This window comes from Canis lupus, chromosome 26 (genome assembly GCF_003254725.2).
Source record: "Canis lupus dingo isolate Sandy chromosome 26, ASM325472v2, whole genome shotgun sequence".
In the NCBI taxonomy this organism is placed as follows: domain Eukaryota; kingdom Metazoa; phylum Chordata; class Mammalia; order Carnivora; family Canidae; genus Canis; species Canis lupus.
Genome location: NC_064268.1, coordinates 36,599,017 through 36,625,613, shown reverse-complemented (window position 1 = coordinate 36,625,613; position 26,597 = coordinate 36,599,017). Strand labels below are relative to the sequence as shown.

General features: G+C 44.4%; 1 protein-coding gene across 8 annotated transcripts in view; it reads left to right on the top strand.

Moving 5' to 3' along the window:
* SGMS1 (sphingomyelin synthase 1) overlaps nt 1-26,597 on the top strand; it is a 251,242-nt gene that overhangs the window by 121,704 nt on the left and 102,941 nt on the right. For all 8 annotated transcript variants that reach the window (XM_025441443.3, XM_025441442.3, XM_025441446.3 and 5 more), the window contains 2 exons: nt 22,479-22,686; nt 24,136-24,216. The gene's annotated coding sequence lies outside the window, so the exon portion shown is untranslated. The remainder of the gene's footprint in view (nt 1-22,478; nt 22,687-24,135; nt 24,217-26,597) is intronic.

Sequence of the window (26,597 nt, the reverse complement as noted above, 5' to 3'; positions counted from 1 at the left end):
GCTGGATTACGAGCATGATTTGTCAGCCATAGACTTTTACATAAGACCACATTATGATGAGTAGTATCAAAATTAGTATTCCAAGGGCTTAGAGGAATTAATATCCTGAGTTTTTTTTCTGATTTAGAATTTTAATTTTATAAAATGTTAGCATAATGGATCTTCACATTTAGTCTTGAAGAAGTGGCTGTTTTTAAGATATTGTAATGTTTACTTTGAGTTGGCATTGGTGCAAATGGTTTCTAATGAGGAAAATGGTTTGCAGCCCACATTATGAGTATCTTTAGGCTTTTAAATAATTTAATCCAAAGCATTCACTATTTATTGTTTTTTGCTAAAAATTTGATAGCATGGACTTTTCCCAGGGTTTTCCTGTCCTCAGTTGTATTTTTTCATGTAGTGAATGCATTTCTGAAAATTATATTAATGATATTTTTAATAAATTGAATTAATTTAGGTGCCAAGGAAAGTTCACTGATTTAAAGAGGACTTCTTAAGAAATCCTTCAGTATAATGAAGAAAAGCCTTTTTGATGTAGATCAGACTTTTGCTTTTTGTGCAGGGAGTTTTAATCTTGGGTCATTCCTTTGATGATTTATTTATAGCACACTCAAAGATGTGTTGGGTATTTTTGTTTTGACTGTATGTATTTATTTCCACCTATATTAATTTGAGAAAGAAACCGAAATAGAAGCAAAGATTATATAAGTAATAGCTCACTTACAGAATCTTTTTCTTCCAGCATAGTGGGTGGAAAAATGTTAATTATTAACAGAATCACTTACAAACCACCACATGGTCAGAAAAGCCACTACTAAGAAAAATATTTGGAGGCATGATTATTGTCCTGACATTCTCACATCCTATTGGTTTTCCCTTCTGTCAAAATGAGTGAATCAAAATAAAATAAAACCCACCGAGTGGTCTTTCTCAGTGATGGGGCCCAGCTGTTGGGGGGTGAGTAGCTCCGTGGTGAAGAACACGCAGTGGGCACCCGTCCACTTGCAATCCAGAGTCTCTTTGAAACCCAGTCCTCTTGGAATCCTTGTTTACCATGAAGACTCTGTAAAGTTCCTGGTTTCATCAGGTAGGATAGCCCGGAGCCGTCTCACACCTGCCACCCCACCCTGTGGGTTTATAATAGTTGCTTCTTCTGCACTCCTTTGCTACTCCGTGAGCAGTTCTGTGTCATCTCTAACATTGCTGTTTGCTTTATTTAAAAAATATTAACAGTTTCAGATCGCCTCTTCTCTGAAGGTAGTAATACCTGTGAGTGCCTTCTAGATCCTCAGGACTCTGCCACTAACGAAAACCCTGGGACCTTGCAGGGACTTTCAAAGCTTCCTTCATTCACCAAATTTTTGGTATCACTTTACATTCTAGGCCCTCTTTATGTACTTAGGTAGTGAACCACTTCAAACAGAAAACCAAAAAGCCCAAGCCTACACCTTGGAGCTTGCAGCCTACTGGGGGAAGGACTTTGAATAAACGAGATGAACAAGTAAAATGCCAAACTAGCTGAGAATTGGATGGGAGTGTCAGTGTGAGTGGGCACTTGTGTGCATGTGTGTGAGATGCAGCACGATGTCGGGAAGGCAGGGGAGGCCTTCGTGTGAGGGTGACCTCCCAGTAGGACATGAAGGAGGAGGGGATGAGCCTGCTCTCTCTGGGGCAGGGAGACCGAGGCCCAGATGTTCTCTTTATTTCAGATCCGGGAGCCAGGCCCCACCTTGCACAGGCACAGATCGCTGGTTCATAGCCAGGTTGTCACAGCCACACCCACTCTCTCCACCTCCTGGGTGCCTTCAAAGGGGACTTCCTGTTCATTGTCTGAAACTTCCCAGCTCCCAGCAAAAGGTGTTCTACATCATGAGCCCGAGGATCAGGCCATGTCTGTTCGCAAACAAGCGAACATCCTAGACAGGGAGGGAGGTGGATTAGTTTTATCTGCTCAGCTTGCAGAGCCCCAGATTTATGTCTTCCTTCCTCGGGTCTCTTAAGAAGGTTAAGAAAGAACTTTTAAGGGAACCGCCCTTTCTGCTTTTCCTTTCCTCTATTTAAAGATGTTTAAAAGTGACTTTACTTTAAAAATATTTCTGTTCTCATATTATTCGGGATGTTTCAAAAGAGCACGCTTGTAATTGTGTAGAAGCCCATAGAAGTTGTAGCTTCCAGGGAGAGAGTCCAGCATAGCCAGAGACCAGAGTCAGGCCACGTCTCCTCCATCCCCTCCAGGATGTCTCCTTTACTGTTGTGTATTTTGGAGCTGGGAAAAGGCAGTTGGCTTGGATCATTGGGTGCGGTGTCTTGTTGAAGTCTGAATAATGAAACACTGAATTGGGGGCGGATTAAAACAAGGCCCCGCCATGGGCCTGAGGAGGAGATGCCTGGTCCTGAGCTCCTCTTCCCCACGGCCCACCAGGAAGGACGGTGGGTGACCCCACTGCTGGTGCCCCGCATTGCCCAGCGGGATCTGGGGGTCCTCGTCATCATCTGAATCTGTATGTGCTATTTTTCCTTCTTGCTCAGGATAAAGAAACGTCTTTATTCTTTTCGAATAAAATCTTTGTCGACCAATGTGCTGTTAATGGTTTTGTGACTCTGATTTTAAATACTCTTAAGTAACTCTGACGCTTGCTCTTAGACGCCTGACCAAAGTAATTTGCTGTGGGCTTTTCTAGGCAGACCCACTGAATTTCAGTGGCAACAAGGATTTCATGTCGTGTAACCATTAACATTATAGTGTTGCCCCCACTCTGGGAACCTTCATGAGAATGGCTGAAAAGTCCATGTGTGTAGGCTGAGGGTTTGCAAAGTAGACTAGCAGACTGGTCATTTTCCTTTGCACTGGCCAGTCATTCTTTTTTGTTTAAGATGTTTGCGTATTTTGAGTGAAGCTTAAATGATCATTTACTTCCCTGGCCTTCACAGAGGTACAAGCCACCCCAGCTCTTGTCTTCTTTGTCTTGGAGAGGCTGCTTCTCCCACATTTATAGCTTCTGCTCCTACACAAGGCTGGTTTGTGTGTGGCTCTCCTGGCCTCTCTCTACTTCGTTGTCACTTTGGGCCTCAGTTTTGTTTCATTTCTTTTCTCTTTTCTTTTCTTTTGTTTTCTTTAAGATTTTATTTATTTATTTGACTGAGAGAGAGAGCGCAAGCCTGAGGAGTAGTAGGCAGAGGGAGAGGGAGAAGCAGGCTTCCCACTGAGCAGGGAGCCTGACATGGGACTTGACCCCAGGATCATGACCTGAGTGAGCCGAAGGCAGGCACTTCACCAGCTAAGCCAGCTAATCCCTGGCCCTCAGTCTCTGATGCCACCTGGACCCATGTCTCTGTTCATCCACTCAACTACCAGCCTTGAGTGCCAACTCCATAGGCACTATTCTAGCTACTGGGGTATAGCATGAAGCCAGAGAAGGTCCCAGCTCTCATTGTATTGGGAGAGGGAGGAGAGATATATATGCCAGGTAATGGGGAGTTTGGGAAGAAAAATAAAGCAGAGCAAGGGTGTGGAGTGATGGTGAAAATACCATCTTTGATCTGCTGGTGTGTGAGTGCTGACGGGGGGTAAGCCTCAGACCCAGGTTCTCTGAGGGAAGGCTGTCTCAGGCCAAAGAATCCACAGTTGCAGAGACCCTCATACAGAACACACTGTACGAGCACCAGCCACGGGGCCGGCATGGCTGGAGAGGAGTGGTTGAGGGGGTGGTGCAGGATGCGGCTTCAGGGAGGTCATCAGTGCCTCTGTGGGGTGTGATGAGGACTCTAGCTCTTGCAGTCAGGAAGGTGGGAAGGTACCTGGGGCCGTAAGCAGAGAAGTGGAGCCATCTGACGTATGCCTTAAATCTTCCTGTTGCTGTGTGAAGGGTGGGCTGTAGGGGAAATAGGAGGATGCACGGAGACCGGTTAGGAGGTTCTTGGCAGTCTAGGCCAGCCGGGTAAGCTTGGATAGGTCGGGGGGAGTAGTGAGGGCTGAGGAGGAAGTGGTCGGGTTCTGGATATATTCCCAAAGAGGGCTAAGCGAACTTGAGTGTGGTCAGGTGTGGATTTGGGAGGGAGAGGCATGCAGGGTTTCTCCAAAGATTTTGTCCTGAGCTACTGATGAGTTGTTATTTCCTGAGGCATGGAAACATGCAGGAAGAAAATGTTGGGGCTGTGGGGAGTCAGGTCTTTATGAGTTCAAGTGCGTACCTTGGTACTTTTGTTGACGTGTAATGGGCTTATCGGTGCTTATAGATGAACAGATAAATACTTAAGAATTTCCTGTTTTCAGTCATAATAACTGTGTATGGATGTAACCCTCATAAACAAGAGACTTTTGAGCTCCTTAGCCATTTTTTAAAAGTGTCAAGGGGTCGTGAGAGCAAAACACTTGAGGACTGCTGACCTAGAGAGGGAATGACAACAGAGAAGACATTGGAGAATTGCTTGACCCTTTGGGCCCTTGCAGAGCTGAGGAAGAGCCCACAAAGGACAGTGAGAAGGATCTGCCAGAGGGAAGGCCCATGAGAGAGCATGTGGAATTCTGGGGACTAAGTAGAGCCAGCGTTTCGAACAGAAGCAAGAGGTCACTTGTGTCGTGGGCTGCTAATAGGTCAGATTAAATGAGAACTGAGAACTGCCCATTGGCCTTAGCAGTGTTGGAGCTCATTGATTTTCAAATGATAATTTCAGTGGAGGGGACGAGAGTAGGCCCAGGAGAAGGGAAGTGATGTGTATCACAATTAGATTCCTGAGAGTGGGAACTGACCTAGCTCATCACTTCACTTTGACACTGGCCTTCAGATTTGCATGGGGAGCCACCCCAGGCCGACCAGCTCTGAGGCTGGAACACAGGATGTGAGCACGTAGTACCAGACAGCGGTGCCTCATCCCTTTTGCTGTGCGTGGGATAATTCTCTTTAAGAAGGTATATATGGGCCGCGCCAGTTTGCATTCCCACCAGCAGCGTAAGAGGGTCCTCTTTCTCCGTATTCGTGGAGTTTACATAAAAACTTTTTTAAAAAGGTACATGGGTTCTTTTTCCTGGAGCTAAGAAACATGATTATATGGGATTAGTTAATAAATAAGTTTTTCTTTTTTAAAGTTAGTTCAAAAGGAAAATTTTTTATATTTACTCCTTGTATATTATTGGTCAATATTAAATGTTACAGTTTTAGAGGGAAAAGAGGAGATACAGTTTCCTCAAGTGAGGTCTTAACCAATTTATGCTCAAGAATATTTATTTGCACTTTAAGGTAATTATTTATATTTATCACGTCCATCAGACTGAGAACTTTTCATCAGTAGAGTAGGAGTTTTCCCATTTTATTTCCTTATAGACTATCATTCTACATGGACTACAATAGGAATTTAATAAATATTTTAGAGGGAGTAAGATACTAGAACATTCAGGTATTATGTTTTATAGTTTATTTTTTGAGTAATTTCTCCATGATGTTAAAAGTGACCTTTAAGTGGGGTTAGTAAAATCAGGTAAAACCTAAAGGACAGATTGCTTTTAATTCTAGGTTGAAACAAACGTTCAGAGGCTGTTTTGACAGGAAGCAGATAACAATACTTTTTCCTTTGCTTTGGTTGGGTGTATATTTCAAAAATGGAATAACTGGACAGACTCCACACACTGTTTTTGAGGCCTTACACGTCCTCAAAGTAAGAAGAGAAGTAAGTTTGACCTGTGAGAGACTGTATCTTCTTTAGAACTAATTCAAAGAAAATTTCTTGTAGACTATTTTAAAATTTGGATATAATTTATATGCCATACAATGTATTAAGTTTCAAATGAACGGTTCAGTGTACCAACATCTCTCTCAAGATGTAGGACATTTCCATCACCTGGAAAATTCTCTTGTGCCACTTCCGGTCATTTGTCCCACCACAGAAGTCAATGGTAATGTGATGTCGATCAACAGAGCTTAGTTTTGTCTCTTCCAGTACTTCATACACATGGAGTTACACATACAATACGCATGTATGTAGCTTTTGCTCTTCAATTACAGGTGTTTTTCGAGATTCATATTTGTTGTTTACATATCAGTAGATTGTTTCTTAATGTTGATAAGTTGTATTCTGTTGTGCAAATTTACCTATTCTTTTTGGGTGGGTTACAATTTTTTACTTTTATGCATATAACTGCTGTGAACATTAATGTACAAGTCTCTTGGTGGACTTATGTTTTCATTTCTTTTGCATATACTTAAAAGTACATCACTGGATAAGTATATATTTAATTTAAAAAAAAAATTGTCAGACATTTTCCTAAAAGGCTTCTATAGTTAAACATGCCCATCAGCAATGTATTTTTTTTAATTTATTTTTTATTGGTGTTCAATTTACTAACATACAGAATAACCCCCAGTGCCCGTCACCCATTCACTCCCACCCCCCGTCCTCCTCCCCTTCTACCACCCCTAGTTCGTTTCCCAGAGTTAGCAGTCTTTATGTTCTGTCTCCCTTTCTGATATTTCCCACATATTTCTTCCCCCTTCCCTTATATTCCCTTTCACTATTATTTATATTCCCCAAATGAATGAGAACATATAATGTTTGTCCTTCTCCGACTGGCTTACTTCACTCAGCATAATACCCTCCAGTTCCATCCACGTTGAAGCAAATGGTGGGTATTTGTCATTTCTAATAGCTGAGTAATATTCCATTGTACACATAAACCACATCTTCTTTATCCATTCATCTTTCGATGGACACCGAGGCTCCTTCCACAGTTTGGCTATCGTGGCCATTGCTGCTATAAACATCGGGGTGCAGGTGTCCCGGCGTTTCATTGCATTTGTATCTTTGGGGTAAATCCCCCAACAGTGCAATTGCTGGGTCGTAGGGCAGGTATATTTTTAACTCTTTGAGGAACCTCCACACAGTTTTCCAGAGTGGCTGCACCAGTTCACATTCCCACCAACAGTGTATGAGGGTTCCCTTTTCTCCGCATCCTCTCCAACATTTGTTGTTTCCTGCCTTGTTAATTTTCCCCATTCTCACTGGTGTGAGGTGGTATCTCATTGTGGTTTTGATTTGTATTTCCCTGATGGCAAGTGATGCAGAGCATTTTCTCATGTGCATGTTGGCCGTGTCTGTGTCTTCCTCTGTGAGATTTCTGTTCATGTCTTTTGCCCATTTCATGATTGGATTGTTTGTTTCGTTGGTGTTGAGTTTAAGAAGTTCTTTATAGATCTTGGAAACTAGCCCTTTATCTGATATGTCATTTGCAAATATCTTCTCCCATTCTGTAGGTTGTCTTTGAGTTTTGTTGACTGTATCCTTTGCTGTGCAGAAGCTTCTTATCTTGATGAAGTCCCAATAGTTCATTTTTGCTTTTGTTTCTTTTGCCTTCGTGGATGTATCTTGCAAGAAGTTACTATGGCCGAGTTCAAAAAGGGTGTTGCCTGTGTTCTTCTCTAGGATTTTGATGGAATCTTGTCTCACATTTAGATCTTTCATCCATTTTGAGTTTATCTTTGTGTATGGTGAAAGAGAGTGGTCTAGTTTCATTCTTCTGCATGTGGATGTCCAATTTTCCCAGCACCATTTATTGAAGAGACTGTCTTTCTTCCAGTGGATAGTCTTTCCTCCTTTATCGAATATTAGTTGCCCATAAAGTTCAGGGTCCACTTCTGGATTCTCTATTCTGTTCCACTGATCTATGTGTCTGTTTTTGTGCCAGTACCACACTGTCTTGATGACCACAGCTTTGTAGTACAACCTGAAATCTGGCATTGTGATGCCCCCAGATATGGTTTTCTTTTTTAAAATTCCCCTGGCTATTCGGGGTCTTTTCTGATTCCACACAATTCTTAAAATAATTTGTTCTAACTCTCTGAAGAAAGTCCATGGTATTTTGATAGGGATTGCATTAAACGTGTATATTGCCCTGGGTAACATTGACATTTTCACAATATTAATTCTGCCAATCCATGAGCATGGAATATTTTTCCATCTCTTTGTGTCTTCCTCAATTTCTTTCAGAAGTGTTCTATAGTTTTGAGGGTATAGATCCTTTACATCTTTGGTTAGGTTTATTCCTAGGTATCTTATGCTTTTGGGTTCAATTGTAAATGGGATTGACTCCTTAATTTCTCTTTCTTCAGTCTCATTGTTAGTGTATAGAAATGCCACTGACTTCTGGGCATTGATTTTGTATCCTGCCACGCTACCGAATTGCTGTATGAGTTCTAGCAATCTTGGGGTGGAGACTTTTGGGTTTTCTATGTAGAGTATCATGTCATCGGCGAAGAGGGAGAGTTTGACTTCTTCTTTGCCAATTTGAATGCCTTTAATGTCTTTTTGTTGTCTGATTGCTGAGGCTAGGACTTCCAGTACTATGTTGAACAGCAGTGGTGAGAGTGGACATCCCTGTCTTGTTCCTGATCTTAGGGGAAAGGCTCCCAGTGCTTCCCCATTGAGAATGATATTTCAGCAATGTATTTGATGCTCCAATATGTTCTGAGCCTTTGCCAACACTTACTGCTATTAGTCTTTTCAATATCAGCATTCTAGTGGGTATAACGTAGTACTGTGTGGTTTCCTATGATTTCTTGGAGCATAATGATGTTGAAATTTTGTCACGTACTTATTGACCATACCTGTGTCTTCTTTTTTTTTTTTTAATTTTTATTTATTTATGATAGAGAGAGAGAGAGAGAGGCAGAGACATAGGCAGAGGGAGAAGCAGGCACCATGCAGGGAGCCCAACGTGGGATTCGATCCCGGGTCTCCAGGATCGCGCCCTGGGCCAAAGGCAGGCGCCAAACCGCTGCGCCACCCAGGGATCCCCCCTGTGTCTTCTTTTATGGAGTGATCTAGTCAGGTCTTTTGCTTTTTTAAAAAACTGGGTTGTGTGACTTTAATTTTTAACTTTCTATGCTTTTTAGTTCTTGAATTATAGCTGTTCTTTATGTATTTTGGATATGTCCATTGTCAGGTATGTGTATTGTGAATATTTTCCAGTTGGTGGTTGTCCTTTTATTTTCTTAACTGTGTCTTTCAAAAAGCAGAAGTTTTAATTTTGATGAAGTCCAATTTATCAAGCTTTTTTTCTTTTATCCATAGTGCTTTGCCTAGTTTATGGTCTCCCATGTTTTCCTGGTTTATAATTTTAGCTTTTATGCTTAGTTCTATGTGAAGTGTAGAGGTAAGGATTCATTCTTCTTCCCATGTAGACATCAGTTTGTTCCTGCTCAATTTGTTGAAGAGACTTTCCTTATACCCATGAATTTTTTGGGTACCTTGGTCAAAAAAAATCAGTTGACCATAAGTGTGTACATCTGTTTTTGGCCCATGTTCTGCTTCACGATTTATTCATCTGTCCTTACACCTATACTATATTTTGTTGAGGATTTTTGCACATGTTTTTTGAGTGATACCATTCTGTCATTTTCTTTTATTGTCTTCATCTTGTTTTTGTATTGAGATCGTGTTGGAATATACTTTTCCACCTGTTTATCTGTGTCTTTGCATTTAAAATGCATCAGCCATAGGTAGTATATAGTTGGGGATTGGTCTTTTTGTGTGTTTTCTGACAATCTCTGCCTTTTAATTGGAATGTTTGGTCTATTTACTGTTATTATTGATGTGGTTAGTTTTAAATCTACCATTTTGTTATTCTTTGTCTCATCCTGTAGACATTCTTAAAAATCCTATATCCCCTTTTCTAATGTTTCTTTGTTTAATTAGATATGTTAAATTTCTCTCTTAGGTGTTCAGCTATACCTCTTGGCCTTCTTCATATAGTTTCTGTACAGATTACAATATTCATCTATAATAAGTCTTTTTTTGAATTAATATTTTACTACTTTGCATAAAAAATGTAATAAATCTACAATATGGTTTCATTTGTCCCTTCTGGTTTATTTTACTGTCCTCATATATTTTAATCCGTATATGTTACAAACTAATACACTTCCATAGGTTAATACAGTTCCTATTAAGTGTATATAAATAGTATGTGTATATCCACACAGTTAATACAGTATCTGTAACAAATATGTCCTAAGGGAATGAAGAGAAATGGTCTTTCATGTTTACATATGTGTTTACCTCTTCCAAGGCTCTTCATTCCTTTTTGTAGATTGAGTTTTACATCTGGTATCACTTCTGTTCTTCCTGGAGAGCTTCCTTTGGCACTTCTTGCAGTGTAGGGCTGCTGGCAACAGATTATCTCAGTTTTCATTTATATGAAGATTCTTTATTTTTCCTTTATTTTTGAAGGGTTTTTGTTGTGCATAGAATTCTAGGTTGACAGTTTTTTCCTTTATCCCCCTCATCCCCCTTTCAGTTCTTTAAAGATGTTTGCTCTCTTTTGGCCCCCTATTTCTCATGAGCTGCTTGCTGTATTCTTATTATTATTCTCTGTCGTTTCTTCTCTGGTTACGTCTGTACATTTTTGTTGCTGTATCTTTGGTTTTCATGTGGCTAACTGGATACCCTGCTCTGGCATATTGCTGTTTTTTGCTCAGTTTTGAAAGTTTCTGCCCCATTCTCTCTACTATCCTCTAAGACATAAATCAGACTACTTGATACTGCTCTCTGGTCTTGGAGGCTTGTTTTAAACCATTGTTTCTTTTTCTCTGTGCTTCTGCCTATATTCTTTATATTGACACGACTTGAAGTTCACTAGTTCTTTTTCATTATTGTGTCTGCTTGATACTGTCTTCATCCGATTGAATCTTGATCATTTCAGATATTGTAGTTTTTAGTTGTCGAATTTCCATTTGTTTTTTTTCCCTTCAGTTTCTTCTTACCTCTTTCTTTACCCCTTCTGTCATTCTTTAAATCCTTCACTATATTTAGCATTGTCACTTGAAAAATCTTGTCTTCTAGTTCCATGTTCTTGGGTTCTATGTAGGTCCATTTCTGTGGACTGCTTTGACTGTAGAGTTACTGCTCCCATTTGTCTCACTTACATATTAATTTTTGATCTTATGCCAGGCATTGCAGATGCTGCAATGCAAACATTCTGTTCTGTTCCCCTGAGAAAGGTTGAGTTTTGCTCAAACAGGCAGGTGAATTAGTGGCAAATCAGCTTGAATAGTACAGAGACTCATTCCTAGGCTTTGCTGTTTCAGTTTTGCCTGTATTTCCCAGGAAATGTCCACTTGTCTGGGGAAGTGGGCTTGTGCCTTTAGTCACAGTGCTTCTGTGGTTTCAAAGGAACGTCTGAGGCCTTTATCAGGCCCCTGGAGCACCAGACTCATTCTGACTCTTCTGACTCTCTTTAGCTGTTGGAACTGGTCAGGTTCCGGTTGTTTTCCTCAGGATCCTTAGACTTGTAGTTCTCAGTTTAGCCAGCAAATGTATTTATTTGCAAATTTAGGACTTCACCCTGGATGGCTTCCTCATTTTGGAGACTTTCTTCCTCAATTTTCAGCCACCGTGGCAGGCCTGTATTCTGACTAAAGGCTGTGTGGTTTGCGCTGAGTTCCATGTGCTGTGGCACAGGTTTCTTTCACTCTCCTGCCATAACATAAATTATCATCGAGTGTGATTCCCTTCCTCTCAGGGGTTCTAGAGTTTCATTTCTGCCTGGTTGTTTCCCCCTGCCTTCAAAGCTGATTTTTATTTTCATCCACCATTTATAATTGTTACTGGATGGAGGTCAACTCTGCCACTGGATAACCAATCTCTGAAGGAATTTGTTCTGTGTGGTTTATTTCAGTCATTTAAATAAACCACAACCTCTTTCCTTTGGAGCTTGAAAATGTCCTCAAGTCATGTATAATGGATGAAACTTGTTACTGGTCAGTAGAACAACGTTGTTTCAACACAAGATGGTGTTTATGAGATAGTAGTATTTATGGATAGTTATGGATAGAAATAGAAGATATTAAAACATACTCTAAGAAGGGGAATTTGGTAATCTCTCTGATTTACACAGAGGGTGATGTTAGAGAACCACGTTAGTTGCAATGAAACTAACTTGGTGCATGTTCTTGGAGATTCCAGTGTAAACATGGAATTAAGCTTCAGGTAAGTACGGGGATATCCCTAATGTCTGCCTGGCAATTTCTGACCTATACCAATAAGCTTTAAGAGAGGAGACTTAGCTTTTGAAGTTTCTTACCACCAGGAATTCCTTTTGGTCACTGAAATTGGCTAGGTGTGTTTTATGTAGTTAGCAGAGTCCAAGACCAGAGAGAAATTAGGCCAACTTGAAATATATCATGCTCCAGGAAAAGTAACAGTGCAGTTGGAAGCTGAAATTAATACCATCAGCATTGGTGCTGTTTTGCTTGTGTGCCAGTGCTCACCCAGGTGAGATGCATCCTCACTGCGATACTGGTGGGAGTGGGTGAACATTTAAGCAGGTCAGAAACTTTTTTTTTTTTTTAACTATGTCAGCAACACTATGTTAAATAACAACAGCATTGCCCTGTTTCACGTTTTCTCTCTCTGGTTCTTTGAAAAGGCTCTGAAGAACTGTCCAATCAGCAGATTTTTTTGTTTGAAATAACTTTATAAAAGATTCTTTACAAAAATATGTGGTCATTGTATAAAAAAAGAAAAGAAAGCCCTGTTGACCCTTGAACAATGTGGGGTTTAGGGACACTGATCCCACCACCCCCTTTTAACCATGGTTAAAAGAAATCCGTGTATAACTTTTGTCTTTCCAAAACATAACTACTGTTGACTGGAAGCCACCCTATAACAGAAACAGTCAATTAACACGTATTTTGTATGTTGTATATATTACATACCATATTACGATAAAGTGGTCCAGAATGGAAAATGTTCTTGAGAAAAATCGTAAGAGAAAATGCACTTACTGTACTGGATTGTTGTATTTACTGAAAAAACGATGTATAAGTAGACCTGCACAGTTCACAGGGTCAGCTGTTGTTCAAGGGCCAACTGTACCAATAGATAAAAAAGGAGAAAATAAAATTTTCCAGATCCCTCTGCCAGCTATAACTACACTGGGGAGGAGGGGGCATGCATCATTAGCTAGTTTTGTTTTAATTTACAAAATTTACAATTTAATTTAAATTTACAATTTTAATTTACAAAAATGGATCATAGTATACATATTTTATGATCTGCCTTTTTTCCTTCTTAGTTCCAGCAGTTTTGTATGTATGTCAGTGTTTGTGCTTTTATATAAGCTGTCTGTGTATATTTAAACAAGAAATTGTTCAGATAGTTGTTTAAAATCCATCCAGCTAAATAGCTTTGAATTTGCTAGGGCCTAGGTTAGGGAGCATTTTATCATGAACTGAAACCACATTTGTTCTTGTAACTGAGAAGCATGAGAGAAAATGTCTTCATAGCTTCTACTTTGGCCAAGTGAGAATGGGTTTCCCGCCCTTACTCTGTTGAAATGCAGGTGCCCACTGCTTCCTGGCACGTGGACACAGTACAATCTTCTCTCTGCCTTTATTCACACTGCACGCGGTACAGGCTGGAAAAGCTCCAGAGCTGCTCTGCAAAATCACGCTTGGTGATTTGGTGGTGACCAGCTATATCTCAGTGCAGGGTCACCTTGAAATGCCAGAGCCTTCTATGTAGTCGGGGTCTCATTGCCAGTCTTGTACGTAGGCGTTGAGCAAGGCATCTTTCTGGAGCTTGTAGTCAAGAAGGGCAGCAGACCTTGAGCTCAGAAGGAGTTACCAGTGTGCCAACGGTAATGAAGGAGTTTAGGGTCATAGGCGTGCGTGGTGTCTTACAGACCAGTTCTTTGAATGGTAGTGACTTGGGATGAACTGGCAGTGGACAGACGTATCCCTTCCATCTCTTCCTCCAGGGGTGAGGCTGGGCCCCACGGTCTAGGTGCTGTGGGAGTGGCCCCCAGAGTTCTTGCTGCCTGCTGGATGGGGCTGTTGCCCCAGATATTTTAGGTGGGCTGTAGCATCTTTCTCCTTGCTTTTATTAGTACCTCATGGGTTTCTTATGGAGGTCTGGTGACCATCCAGGCCAGGGGTAGCCGACGACAGCAGGAGGGCCAAGGCTGGCGCCAGGCCTGTTTTTACAATACAGTTCTGTGGGCTCATAGCCATGCCCTGTTGTTTGTGTATCACCCACGGTGCTTTTGCACTGTGACTGCACAGCTGAGTGGTTGCAGGAGATGCCATGTGCCCTGCAAAACCCGAATACCGACTCTTTGGGCCTTTCCAGAAAACATCTACTGACTGTCTAGGCATGATCCACAACCAAATGCCCCACATAATTTCTTTTTTTGGTTGGTATGTATTTCTTCCCCTATTCTCCACAGCCCATCTGTTGGGTCCTTTTCATGCGATTTTTTTCTTTCTTCTCTCTCTTCTGACCAGTTACTCCCTGGTGAGCTGGTGAACAAATGGGGCTGACGTCACATGGCCTCATAGTGCACTACATCACCACCACTGTCAGCCTTTGTTTTTGGCTCTTCTCCACTTAAATTTTTAAATATTTATTTGTTTGAGAGCAAGAGAGAGTGAGTGGAGATAGGAGCAGATGGAGAGGGAAGGGCACACTCTGCTGAGCTTGGAGCCCAACAGGGGGCTTGATCCCATGACCCTGAGACCGTGACCTGAGCCAGAATGAAGAATTGGATGCTCAACCAACTGAGCCACCCAGGGGTCCTCTCCACTTCAGTTTTGCTCACTGCTCATTCTCAGAAGCTTTTCTCATCCTTTCCATTGCTTCATAGAGGCCTACAGGGGAAAAAGCACAAATTTTGGCTCTAAGAAAATGGTTTATTTATTTGTTTACTTTAAGTAGGCTCTACCCCCAGTGTGGGGCTTGAACTCACAACCCCGAGATCAAGAGTCAGATGCTCTACCAACAGAACCAGCCAGGCGCCTCTTCTCCAAGAAAACTCCTTAAAGTTGAGCCCTGCCACTACAAAGTAATTGCCGTAGGCGTGTCCTGTACTCCTCTGAACCTCAGGCTCTTCTTCTGAAGATGGGGGTCATACCCTAGCTGCCTTACCTACCACATCAGGGGTGTGGCATGATGGGGGCATGTGAGTGCTGTCAAATCTGAGATGTGTTCTTTTTTTGTGAAGGTGGCAATGCTAGATGACTGACTTCCTTCACTCCCATAACTGTATTTGTGAAGTTAATTGTGTTTTTAAATGTATTGTGGAACGAAGGTGGTGTGTTTTTATTTGAAATTTTTGCTTAGAGGATGCCTGGGTGGCTCAGTGGAGGAGCATCTGCCTTCGACCCAGCGCGTGACCCCGGGGTCCCTGGATCAAGTCCCACATTGGGCTTCCTGCATGGAGCCTGCTTCTCCCTCTCCCTCTTTTCTCTTTGTGTCTCTCATAAATAAATTTTAAAAATCTTTTTTAAAAAATGTTGCTCAGATAACACCAAGGAAACTATCCTCATTAAATACAGTTTGAATAGGATGAAGCTCAAATGATCTGCATAAAAATATCCCCATAGCAAAACCAAAAATCAATATTACTGAATGAAAACCTTTTCAGTGCATTTTTAAAACCAGAAACACTGCGTTTTGAGAGTCCATGGAAGTTCAAGTGAGAAGTCAGGAAGTTAGAGGCCTTTTTATTTTTGGATGCCCAAGTTGGGGCTGTGATTTTTGTCCCTGTACCCTCTGTGGTAGGAATGTCATGCAGTGGGTCACCGTACAGGCCCTGCCAGCCGGGCTGACATACCTCTGACGCGCCTTGTGCAAAAGTGACGCAGCTACTGATGCCAAGGGAGATCCCACTCCCTACATTAGGTTGCTGCAGTGGCAGAGGCTTCCTGTGCCCATTTTACATATTTGGAGAGGAGATGGTGTTCTTAGAGCCAACACAGAGAAGAAAGTAGAGGGTTGGCCTTGTCTTTTAGATGCCGCTGGACAGTGAGTGAGAAGAGCGTTCTCTCCTGGACTCACCCTGCAGACTCTGGTAGACTGTCATTTCTGTTCTTGTGTCCCTTTGGGTTTGGGTTTCATTTCTTTCGTCTTTTCCTTTCTTTTCCCCTCCCTCCCTCCCTCCCTCCCTCCCTCCCTCCCTCCCTTCCTTCCTTCCTTCCTTCCTTCCTTCCTTTCAAAATATTTACCTTTTCCACAAAGGTCTTGCCACCTGTTTGGGCTCTAAAACTTGTGTCAGGTCTTGAGAGGATGCATAGTGGACTGACGCCTTTGTTTCTCACGGACCTTGGGCCAGTGGATGGACCAGTGGCAGTTAGCCCTGCAGAGGTTGATGAGGGGAGTGGGGCCCCACAGCTTTTCTGGACTTCCGTGTGTGAGTGAGACAGGTCTCCCCCCATCGTGGGGCAGGGAGCAGCCTGCACTGCCCCCCGTCCTGTGAGGAGTCCCCATGGCCCTGAGAAGAGGGGGAGTCAGGAGAGTCTGGGCCGTGTTGCCCAGGCCCTGCTCCCAAACCCACCGTTCTCCTAACTCCCCTCACCCAAGGAAGATTCCAGACGGCCACCTGAGGCCACGGGGACTGGGGGCCTCCCGCCAGTGCTCTGTAGGACAGGTGGGCGTGCGAATGCTGTGCGTTCTCAGTAACTCCACCTCACGTTGCTCTTGTGTCACACTAGGGAACAGGATCCCCAGCCCTCATTGTGCTGTTGTCCGCTTCGGTGAGTTTGTGCGTGTCAAATTTAGGAGAGCCCTGCGTGTGGGGGGACTGTGCCTCATGTACCTTCTGCAGGTTAGTAGGACTGTGTCGGAGCGCTCACACCCATGCAGAACACGAACTGGTTAAGTGAGGTCCTGTCCTGGTCGTTCCTGTCGAGGCGCAAGTTCACGTGGAGGAGAGAAGCCTGCTGCTACGAGGGAGAACATAAGCCTTTACTTCTTCTTACCTTGTCTTTTTTTATTAATTTATTTATTTATTCATGAATGACACAGAGATACAGGCAGAGGGAGAAGCAGGCTCCCTGCGGGGAGCCCAATGCAGGACTCCATCCCAGGGCCCGGGGGTCACGACCTTGGCCGAAGGCAGACGCTCCACCACTGAGCCCCCCGGGCGTCCCCTTCTTGCTTCGTCTTAAATATATGTTTATTCTTGATACTGAGGAAAAGATTAGGAAGGAGAATATTGAGTCGATGACTGCTTCTTTTTTTTAATTGGTCTCAGGCTGTGGAAAGTGTCCCATGATGAGTTCTGAAGGAACATAACCTGGGGATGGTGGGCTAACCCCTTTGTTTTGGCAACTCCCGCTGCTGTTTTAGGGGTGGGATCATCACTCACAAAAGCAAGGTGCTATTTATCTTAAACACAGAAGTTTCCAGGAGAAAGAGAACTGCCATCTGCGTTAACAGCCTGCGCACACACATCCTGCATTCGGGATCTGCTGTCTGTGGTTCTTTGCTTCTTCACATGGGGTTACTTCTGCCAGAGGTACTGGGAAGCATGACTGTGTGTGTCCAGCCAGGCCGCACGTGTACAGGTCCTACTGCAGTGCCTTGGCAGAGGAGGTAGCCCCACAGTGTCTGGAATGGCTCAGTGGGCTTAGGAACACAGCTGTGTGAAGCAGTGGCGTGGACATGCTTGCACAAGTGTTTGTTCTGAGCCTCTTGATTTGCTTCCCTGGTTAACGCCTATTTAAAAAAAAAAAAAGTGGATCATTCTTAAGAAAAGGCAGCCTATTTTAGGGGCATCTCCATTTACTCAGAAAATAATATACATCGTTTTTGAAAATGAATTGAACTTTTAATTTCGCTTGTCACAGAGCCTGTTCTTTATAAGTAAGAGCTTTATAGTGTCGTGGAAAGTTCATTCCAATTTTGTTCCTTACAGAAGATCTGATACCACTTATTTCTGGCTTGAAGCTAAAGTTTGGTCGACGTGGGTAGGAAAGAAGCCTGAGAAACAGAAGGTCTAGGTTGTGCTTCTGAGTGATCCTGAACGGGTAGGTCACTTAACATCTGTGGGTCGTGTCAGCATCCGTCGCTGAGAGCCTGGGACTAGAAGATTAATGAGGATTTCCCAATTTTCAAATGATGCGATTATAGATCTCCCCACCCATGTCTGCTGGAGGGAAGATGGCCTATTGAGACTAGAGGTCTCTGGCTCACCGCGATAGTCTTAGCTGCGTGCTCTGCTTGAGAACTGTTACTTGAGTTTATTTGTAAAAGCTATTGGTTCTTGTTCAGAAGACATAAGTATATTTATATTGGGGGGGCGGGTGCCTGGGTAGCAATAGGTTAAGCATCTATCTGCCTTTGGCTCAGGTCATGATCTTGGGGTCCAGGGATTGAGCCTCCATTGGGCTCCCTGCTCAGTGAGGGGTCTGCTTCTCCCTCTGCCTGTCCCGCTGCTGTCTCATCCTGTCTCAGATAAATAAATCTTTTAAAAAAACAAAAGCAAATTAAAAAACTCCACCCAACAACACAAAGAATATTTGTATTTGGATTTTAAAGGGCTCGTATTAGCATAGTTTAGATGGAACTTCGGATGTTTTCATTTCTGTTCTGTTCTCAAAACCACTAATACAAAAAGTCTCTAGCTTGTTTCTCTAAACATGAGTTTTATGAAGTGTTTTAAGTCTGTTACATCACCCTAAAAATACTGTTTTGTTGGAACACCTGGGTGGGTCAGCGGTTTAGCCCCTGCCTTCAGTCTAGGGCGTGATCCCTGGGTCCTGGAATCGAGTCCCACGTCAGGTTCCCTGCATAGAGCCAGCTTCTCCCTCTGCCTGTGTCTCTGCCTCTCTCTCTCTCTCTCTCTGTCTCTCTCTCTCTCTCTCTCTCTCTCTGTGTCTCTCATGAATAAATAAATAAAATCTTTAAAAAAATACTGTTAAAATTGTTTTATGAGGGGTAGGATCCTGACATAGTTCCTATGATGATCGAGATCCTCTTGCTGTTTTAATATGTCACTGTTTGGCATGCTGAATCCCCTTTGTAGGGTAGCCGATGACCATTTGTTTATTATTTCCTGGGTAAACGTGTTCCAGTATGTCCTGTAAATGGCAAGAATGGGGTGTGCGGACATGTGTGGTAAGAGAGGAGATGCAGGGTCTGAGCCAGAGACAGCTGAATGGCAGGATGCATGCCAGTGGACAGGCAGCTCCCTGTCCCGAGTCCTGGCCCCCAGCCTGGTTGTGTCAGGGACTCCGTCTGCACTTCCCTTCTGCACGAGTTAGCTGTAGTCACAGAACACTGGTGCCCCAAACAGAGTGGCTTCAGCAGTGTAAACACCGTCTCCAGGTTTCTGTGGGCCAGGGGTCTGGTTGTGATTCAGCTGGGCACAAGTTTAAGGCTGTGGTCAAGACATCAGCCTGGGCTTCTGTGTTACCTGAAGCTTGACCGGGGAAGGGTTTCCTCCTAAGCTCATGTGATCGTTGGCAGTTTCTTGTGGGGTCTCAGACTGAGTGCCTCGGTTTTGGCTTCGTGTTCACTGGGAGCTGGAGGCTGCCCTCACTGCTGCTTCTTCAGAGCCAGCAGGAGGGAATCTTGTAGCAGAATGGATGTTATAGTCTTGTGTGGTAACCAAATGTAGCCCATCATTTTTGCTTATTCTGTGTATAAGAGAATCTCAGGCCCCAGCCTGCTGAGGGTCGGGGGAAGTGACACAGGGACAGGGACCTTGGGGCCAATGTAGAGTCGGCCATAATGAGGCTGACTGGGAGTGTGGATTCTGTGTGTCCCTACTCCTCCGTCTGCATTTTCCCTCTTCACCCGGAGCATGCTTCTGGTCCCTCCTGCCTTCTTTTCTTCCTCTGACCTGCAGAGAGCTCAACACCTGAGAGTGGCTTTTCCTCCTCTTTCCTGCTATAGAAATTCAAGGGAAAGGTGGCAGGAAGCTGAGTGGCGCCCAGGCTGTCAGGGCCCTGCCTGAATGGCTGGTATTTTGGGTGTGTGACACATCACTAGCCGGCATTTCTAGGTCATAACGTGCTCTATAGAAACGACCCAAGTGGAGTCTTTTCAGCTTTTGTGTTTTGTGGTCACTGCTGTCTTAAAGCAAGTGCTGATTTCCAAAATGAGTTCAGATTCCTAGTGTCGACCACTTAGGGGCTCTCGCTGTGACTGTGCCTTAGATTTTAATTTAGAATCATTAGTGGTTTGGGTCCTTTCACTTCTGGCCTTATTACCTGATCCTTGGTATCATTATCTCTTTAGTCCTCTTTGGGGTGGTCTGTCTTGGTCTGTCTTCCTCGCCAAGGAGCCAGTGTGGTGTGGTTAAGAACTGAGGGCAAAGTCAGGCTGCCTGGGTTCGAGTCCTGGCTCTGCTCTCTCTTAGCTGAGCATTCTCAAGCGTGTGGTTCCATTTTGTTTCTTTGTGGCAGGTTTTACCACTTCTGATTTTTCCACTGGCCAGCTGACCTCTGGCTGCGGCGGCCACTCTCACTTTGCTCCCAAGTTATATACATGCTGCTAATAGGAGCGGTTTGTGCCTTATTACTAATCAAATGTCCCTTCAAGCCTTTTTCTGGCCTGGTCAAGTGGCCACAACATGCGTGAGCTTGCGAGAACACCTCTGTTTTGGTGACATTGCCCTGGTACCTGCTTTGCCTTCTTGGGATGAGGATAGCATCTTTTTTTTTTTTTTTTTGCCGTGAGCTTGATGGGACTGTTTGCAGGCAGGGTGTCTTTTGGCCCGTGTCACCACACTGAGCTGTGGTAGTGCTGTTGCTGCCCTTCTCCGGATGAAGAATTAAACACCATGCTCCAGGTCTTCAGGGTCCATTGGGGAGCCTTGTTCTGTGTGACTGTAGAGCACCTGCTCTTAACGACTGTGGGACACCGTCTCCTGTAGAGGAAGCCCCGACCCGCCTTAGTGAACCAGCTCCTTGGGAGGGAAACGAGAGGCCAAGAGTCGGAAACAGCACATCTTATGAGCATGAGAACTTTTAGCTTCTTCTGCTGCCTTCACTCCACTTGCTGTCCGTGAACATCTTGACACCTACGTGTGCCTCCCTCCTCGGGGAGCCGGTGCGGCCTTGCTGTAGAGGACAGGGTGTACATTCAAAGCGGGAGTGTGGGGGCGCCTGGTGGCTCAGTCAATTAAGTGACTGACTCTTGGTTTGGGCTTAGGTCATGCAATTGAGCCCCAGGCCAGATTCTGTGCTCAGTGCAGGGTCCGCTTGGGACTCCCTCCCCTCCCCTCCACCCCTCCCCCTACTCTCCCTCTCTCTCTAAAATAAATGAATTTTCAAAACAAAACAAAACAGGAGTGTGTTCCTTTCAGCCAGATTTTTGACATGACTGATGGGGAATCTTAACAGTGCATAAGCAGCATGATTGAGAAGTCACTGGGTTGTTAACAGTCTCAGCCAGGAGTTACATATCCAGATTATTCTCTTTAGGTGCATCAGATAAGTTAATTGCTTATGTTCTGGTGATACTACCCTTGCACTGCATTCTTTTACATGCACTTTGCCTCCACCACCTTCTAACCCCTTCCCCACCCCCAGTACTTAGCACAGCGTCTGCTGCCAAAAGGATGGTTCATTAACATCACTTGTTGAAGTCGCTTATTCTTTTGAATAGTCATAGTGGTGGCAAATTACCAACTTGGAGGAGGAATTGGATTCCGTGAACCTATTAAAATATTTTCTGTGAAAGCAAAGAAAGTAGGACTTGTTTAAAAAATCAGGACTACATTGTAATGAGACAGATTTTCTTCTGGGCATTATAGGCTGGTTTTGAAGGTAAGAGAAGAGTGGCCAACCTGTTCTGAACAGTCAGCATCATTGGAGTGAGTTCCAAAGACAATGATGTAGAAGGGATCAAGGAGCACTTTTTTTCGGAGAGAAAGTTCTGTTTGGAGGCACCTACCTGGGTGGCTCAGTCGGGAAAGCATTTGCCTTCAGCTCAGGTCAGGGTCTCAAGGTCCCTGCATGGGCTTCCTGCTCAGCAGGGAGCCTGCTTTTCCCTCTGCCTCTCTCCCTTCCTCTGCTTGTGCTCTCTAGCTCTCTCTCAAATAAATAAAATCTTTTTTAAAAAGTTCTGTTTAAAAGCTGCTGTTGCCTTTCTTGTGGGTCTTCTCCCCCCCGCCCCCCCCTTGAAAGCATAGCTGACAAACCCATGCTGTTGATGATGAGGCTGTAATGTGAAGCTGGCCATGGCGATAGGCCGCCTGCTATTCTCAGTGTGGCTGTTCATTCCCACAGGTGCCTGCTGAGTACTTGGCATTGCACACCAGAAGAATTAGCACTGATGGAAATGATTCATTCCCTCTTTCAAGAATTTATCGTCAAAAAGGAAACGCAGTGCTGCTCTGAAGAATGCTCACACATGCACAGCTAGAGCTTTCTGCGTGCATGTTAGTCAAGGCTGTCTGCTAAGATGGGCATTTTTATCGGACATTCTGTTCAGAACAGCTTAGGAAAGTTTGATATTCTTGTCAGAAGTCTGATTGACCTGTCTCCAAAATGTTCACATAGGGCAAGAGTCTGAATTTACTGGGCTATAAACTGTAATTGCAACTGTGGCCATGAATTTACTAGTCTTTGATGCTCGCATTAGCAAACACGGTCATTGCCAATATGTCTTGGGAACATGTTCCACGATGGGCACAGTCGGTGCATCCTCTCTAACACACATAACTTCTCTCCACAGTACGTGTCCTTGTCCTTCTCTTACAGGCCTGGAAACTGAGTTTTGGAAGGATTCAGAAACCCGACAAGCAACCACCACACTGCGGGTACACGGCAGAGGTGTCCGCCAAGCCTGTCTGCCCAGAGTCAAGCCCTTCTCCACTGTCTACGGTTTTGAAAGTCTTCGGCGCTGAGTGACCAGCACAGAAAGCTCTCGCCTGCCAGGGAGCACAGGGCTCTTTCCTCTCAGTGTTGGGTATGATCTCTTAAGTCCCTAACTTTTGAGTCCCTGCTACTGTTTTGGATGTCAGCAAGTTCTTTCCTCGTTACTAGGAGCCTCTCTGGACTTACGTGGCATTTGTTGTATTGCTTCCCTCACTCGCACACAATCCCTACCAGTTTGGAAAACTTAAAGCTTCTCCCTATTTTCTGAGATGACAGTGTCTTTTTTTATAATTAACATGAGTCTCTTCTCTCTGAATGACAACACTGACGCTTCAGATGAGGAAGAGCAACAGTTTCCTATCTTGTAAGAGTCTTGTCTACTTGGAGCCATATGTTCTTCATAGAAAATGAGTAGTAGTTGCATTTTACCAGTGCAGGCGGGGTGTTTTCACTTGGGACTCTTCTGTGAGGGGAAAGAAAGCAGAACGTCTTGTCCCTAGGCCATGGACCCTAAAATATTATGAAATTAAAGAACAAAAGTAAAGCGTATTCTGAATGCTTGGCTCTTGGAAGAAGGCAGGCACTTTGCTGGGCATCTAACATGACTCCCTGAATTATATGACTGACTCTCCAGTATTTGAGCTGGACACAGAAAGGTTAGCGAGTCTGAGCATGGAGCATGGGTGCCCCTGGTTCCGGGATAATGCCCTTTTGGATCTAAGCATGCCTGACTTGCAGATTTTCTCGCTCATCTTATTTAATCCTCTGAACCACACAGTAGAGTGGGGAGCATTTGATCCTCTTTCAGAAAAGTAGAAGTTGAGGCTGGGAAGAGATAATGGACTTTGCGAAGGTCGCGTGGCTAGTAAGTGGTAGGACTTTGAACCACGGTTTTGTTTGTGTGGTGCCCTGATGTTGGTGGTTTGGGTTTCCTAATGATCTTTCCTAGCTTGTGAGTCGTAAACAGTGTGGGAAATAGAGCAAGGATCTTATGGGAATCAGCAGAGCTGGTCGTTTAATTACTGGTAAAGCAAGATTGGAGACTTCACAAGCATCTCTGAAACTACAATGTGCATTTGACCCGGGCTTGCGGGGAGCTGGAGGGAGCCCCTCACTGCCCCACTCAGCTCAGGGGCTGAGCACTAAGCCAGAGCTTCCTCGCAAACTCCCAGGCACATTTGTCACTCACCTTCCAGAAGAGTGCAAGGAGGGGCAGGGGCGAGGGAGAGGTAGCTGGCCTCCTCCCAGGAAACAGGCACACATCTCTTCCCAAAAACATAAGGTAGGGCATTGTAGGGGCTCTCCACCCCAAGCCCCAGCAGTAGAAATACTGCTCTTTATATCTTTGTTTTTTTTGGGGTGCTCTGTGTTGTTACTCTTTTGAACAGAGCATAGATAGCTGTGTCCTTTTTTGATTTTGAAAAGAAAGGAACAGATGACTATTTGTTTTGGTTATAAGGGGAGGAAAAGATGAATGTAGAAATCCAGAACTGGTCTTCCTGAGACGTGTTACCAATCAGACCCTTTTTCCTCATGACAGGTGATGGAAATGTGCTGGAACGATGGGAGAAGCTGGTAACTTATAGGAAGCCAAGATGACAAGAATTCTTTTACATAATCAGTAAGTAAAATTTTGTTGGCCCTTTGGAAGTCTTTCAATTACTGGGTGAACATTCCCTGAGAAACCACAGAAAAGCATAGCACAATCAAATAGCATAAAAGTATGAAAGAGAAAATGCTTAAAAAATAAACATTCAAACCCTTCAAAAAGTTGTTGCCACCTTTTGTATAATTATTCTATCCTGATCTGTGTGTTCTTTTATGTTGGGTGTAGCAGTTGGGCAGATAGAGACTAAATATTTAAAGGATTAAAGGAGGATTTCTTTCATATTAACTTTGGAGAAGCCCTGCTCAAATACAGCTTTAACTGGTTCAGTGAGCTCCATTTCTCAGCAACGGTTGGTATGGACATTTTGGAAATCAGTGTGAATAAACTTGGGGAATGTGAATAGAGTTGAGCTCTTTGCCTGCTCCCCTCCCCACGTCCTCCTTTGAGTATCTCATTTTCTACGCATCAGAGGCTATTACTGGTTGCCAGTGATCTGACAGTTAGATGCGGTTACTTCTGGTCTCGTTATGACGATGATGGTGTCAGTATGAGGGCTTGCCTAGTCAAAAGGTACATACGTCTGGGTCAGACGGTCACAGGCCTGACTCTTATCTTTGTGCTTTTGGGCAGTTACTCAGCCTCTCAGCCTCTGAATCCTGGGCTTGATAGTCCTCTCATGGGAGGAAAGACGGTGGGTAGTGCTTTGTGCTCTGACTGGTACGTTATAGGGCTGCTGTAAAAGTACAGCTGACCCTCGAGCAGCACGGGTCTGAACCATGCAGGTCCACTTGTGCACAAAGGTTTTATAGTACGGTTCTTTAAGTGTATTTTCCCTTCCTTGGGATTTTCTCTGTGATATTTTCTCCAGCTCACCTTGTTGTAAAAATATAATATGCAACACGTACAGCATACGAGGTGCGTGGTGTCGACCGTCGATGTCAGTAAGGCTTCAGTCAACAGTAGGCAGTCAGAAGTTCAGTTTCTGGACAGTCAAAAGTTACACACAGATTTTTGACTATGTGGGAAGTTGGTGCCCCCAACCCAGTGTTGTTCATGGGTCACCTGTGGCTACTCCCCTTCCTCATGTTTGTATCGTGATGGACAATGTACAAGCCCGTATTTGACACAGCCTGGCCAGCTGGACTTCCTTAACTACTGTCAGGCCGTGGTGGGTCAGCATCGCAAGCATTGATGTACAGAGGAATGCTGAGACCTGACCAGCCAGGAGGGGGTAAGGAGGGAGGCGTGGAGAGAGGACAGAGGGGAGGGAAGAGGAGAAGGAGGATGGGAGGGAGGAGAAGGAGGATGAGAGGAAGGACAGGAGGGGGGACTGGAGGGAGGATGGGAGGAGGATGGGAGGATGAGAGGAAAGACAGGAGGGAGGAAGAGTAGGAAGATGGAAGGGAGGACTGGAGGGAGGATGAGAGGAGGATGGGAGGGAGGAGGGGAGGATGAGAAGAAGGACTGGAGGGAGGAAGAGAAGGAGGATGGGAGGGGAGGACTGGAGGGAGGATGAGAGGAAGATGGGAGGATGAGAAGAAGGACTGGAGGGAGGATGGGAGGAAGAGAAGGAGGATGGGAGGGAGGATGGAGGGAAGATGAGAAGGAGGACCAGAGGGAGAATGGAAGGATGGGAAGGAGGATGGAGGGAGGATGGGAGGAGGAGAAGGACAGAGGGAAGATGGAGGGAGGATGAGGAGGGGGGTAAGGGAGGACAGGGTTACAGTGTTTGCTGAGTTCTGTGATGTCAATACTCCAGCGTGGCTGGTTTCCCACCACGACACAGTCACTGTAAGCAGAGTTGGGGAGGGATGGGCAGGCGCTCACCTCTGCATAGTTTAATACCAGCCACACACCGCAGTGAAAGCTACACCAAGGGCATAAAGTGTAATAAAATTGGAAGTGGTGAGTTTTGAGTATTTCTTATCTTTGTGTTAGTCTAATTTATTTTAATTGTGTGTTTATATAGTTTAACTTTGAACGATGGCTGTGCTGAACCACTGCTCACAGTCTGCCCCAGTGGACTGGTAGGACGGCCAAGCCATAGGTTTCCCGATGGGAAGACAGCTGGAGGCCACAATTCTTCAATTACCTGTCCTAGCCCTGGTGGTAAGAGTTTGGCTTGACTGGTGAAAGCAAGGTTTGCTCTTGAATCTGTGCTCGAACCCTCAAGTTGCCAAGCTCACATGGCTTCTGGAGCTGAAGATAAGTCCTGAGACCAATTTAGAATGGAAACCCGTTGCCTGAGGCTTGTTGACCTCGTGATGTCACTGCCCTGGCACCCTCGCCTCTCCGGGCTGTGCAGTGACAGTGGTTGCACACAGGCAGGCTGTCCACTCCCTTTCCAGTTTGTTCTGTGCCTTTGCTGTGCTCCCTGGAACCTATACCTTGTC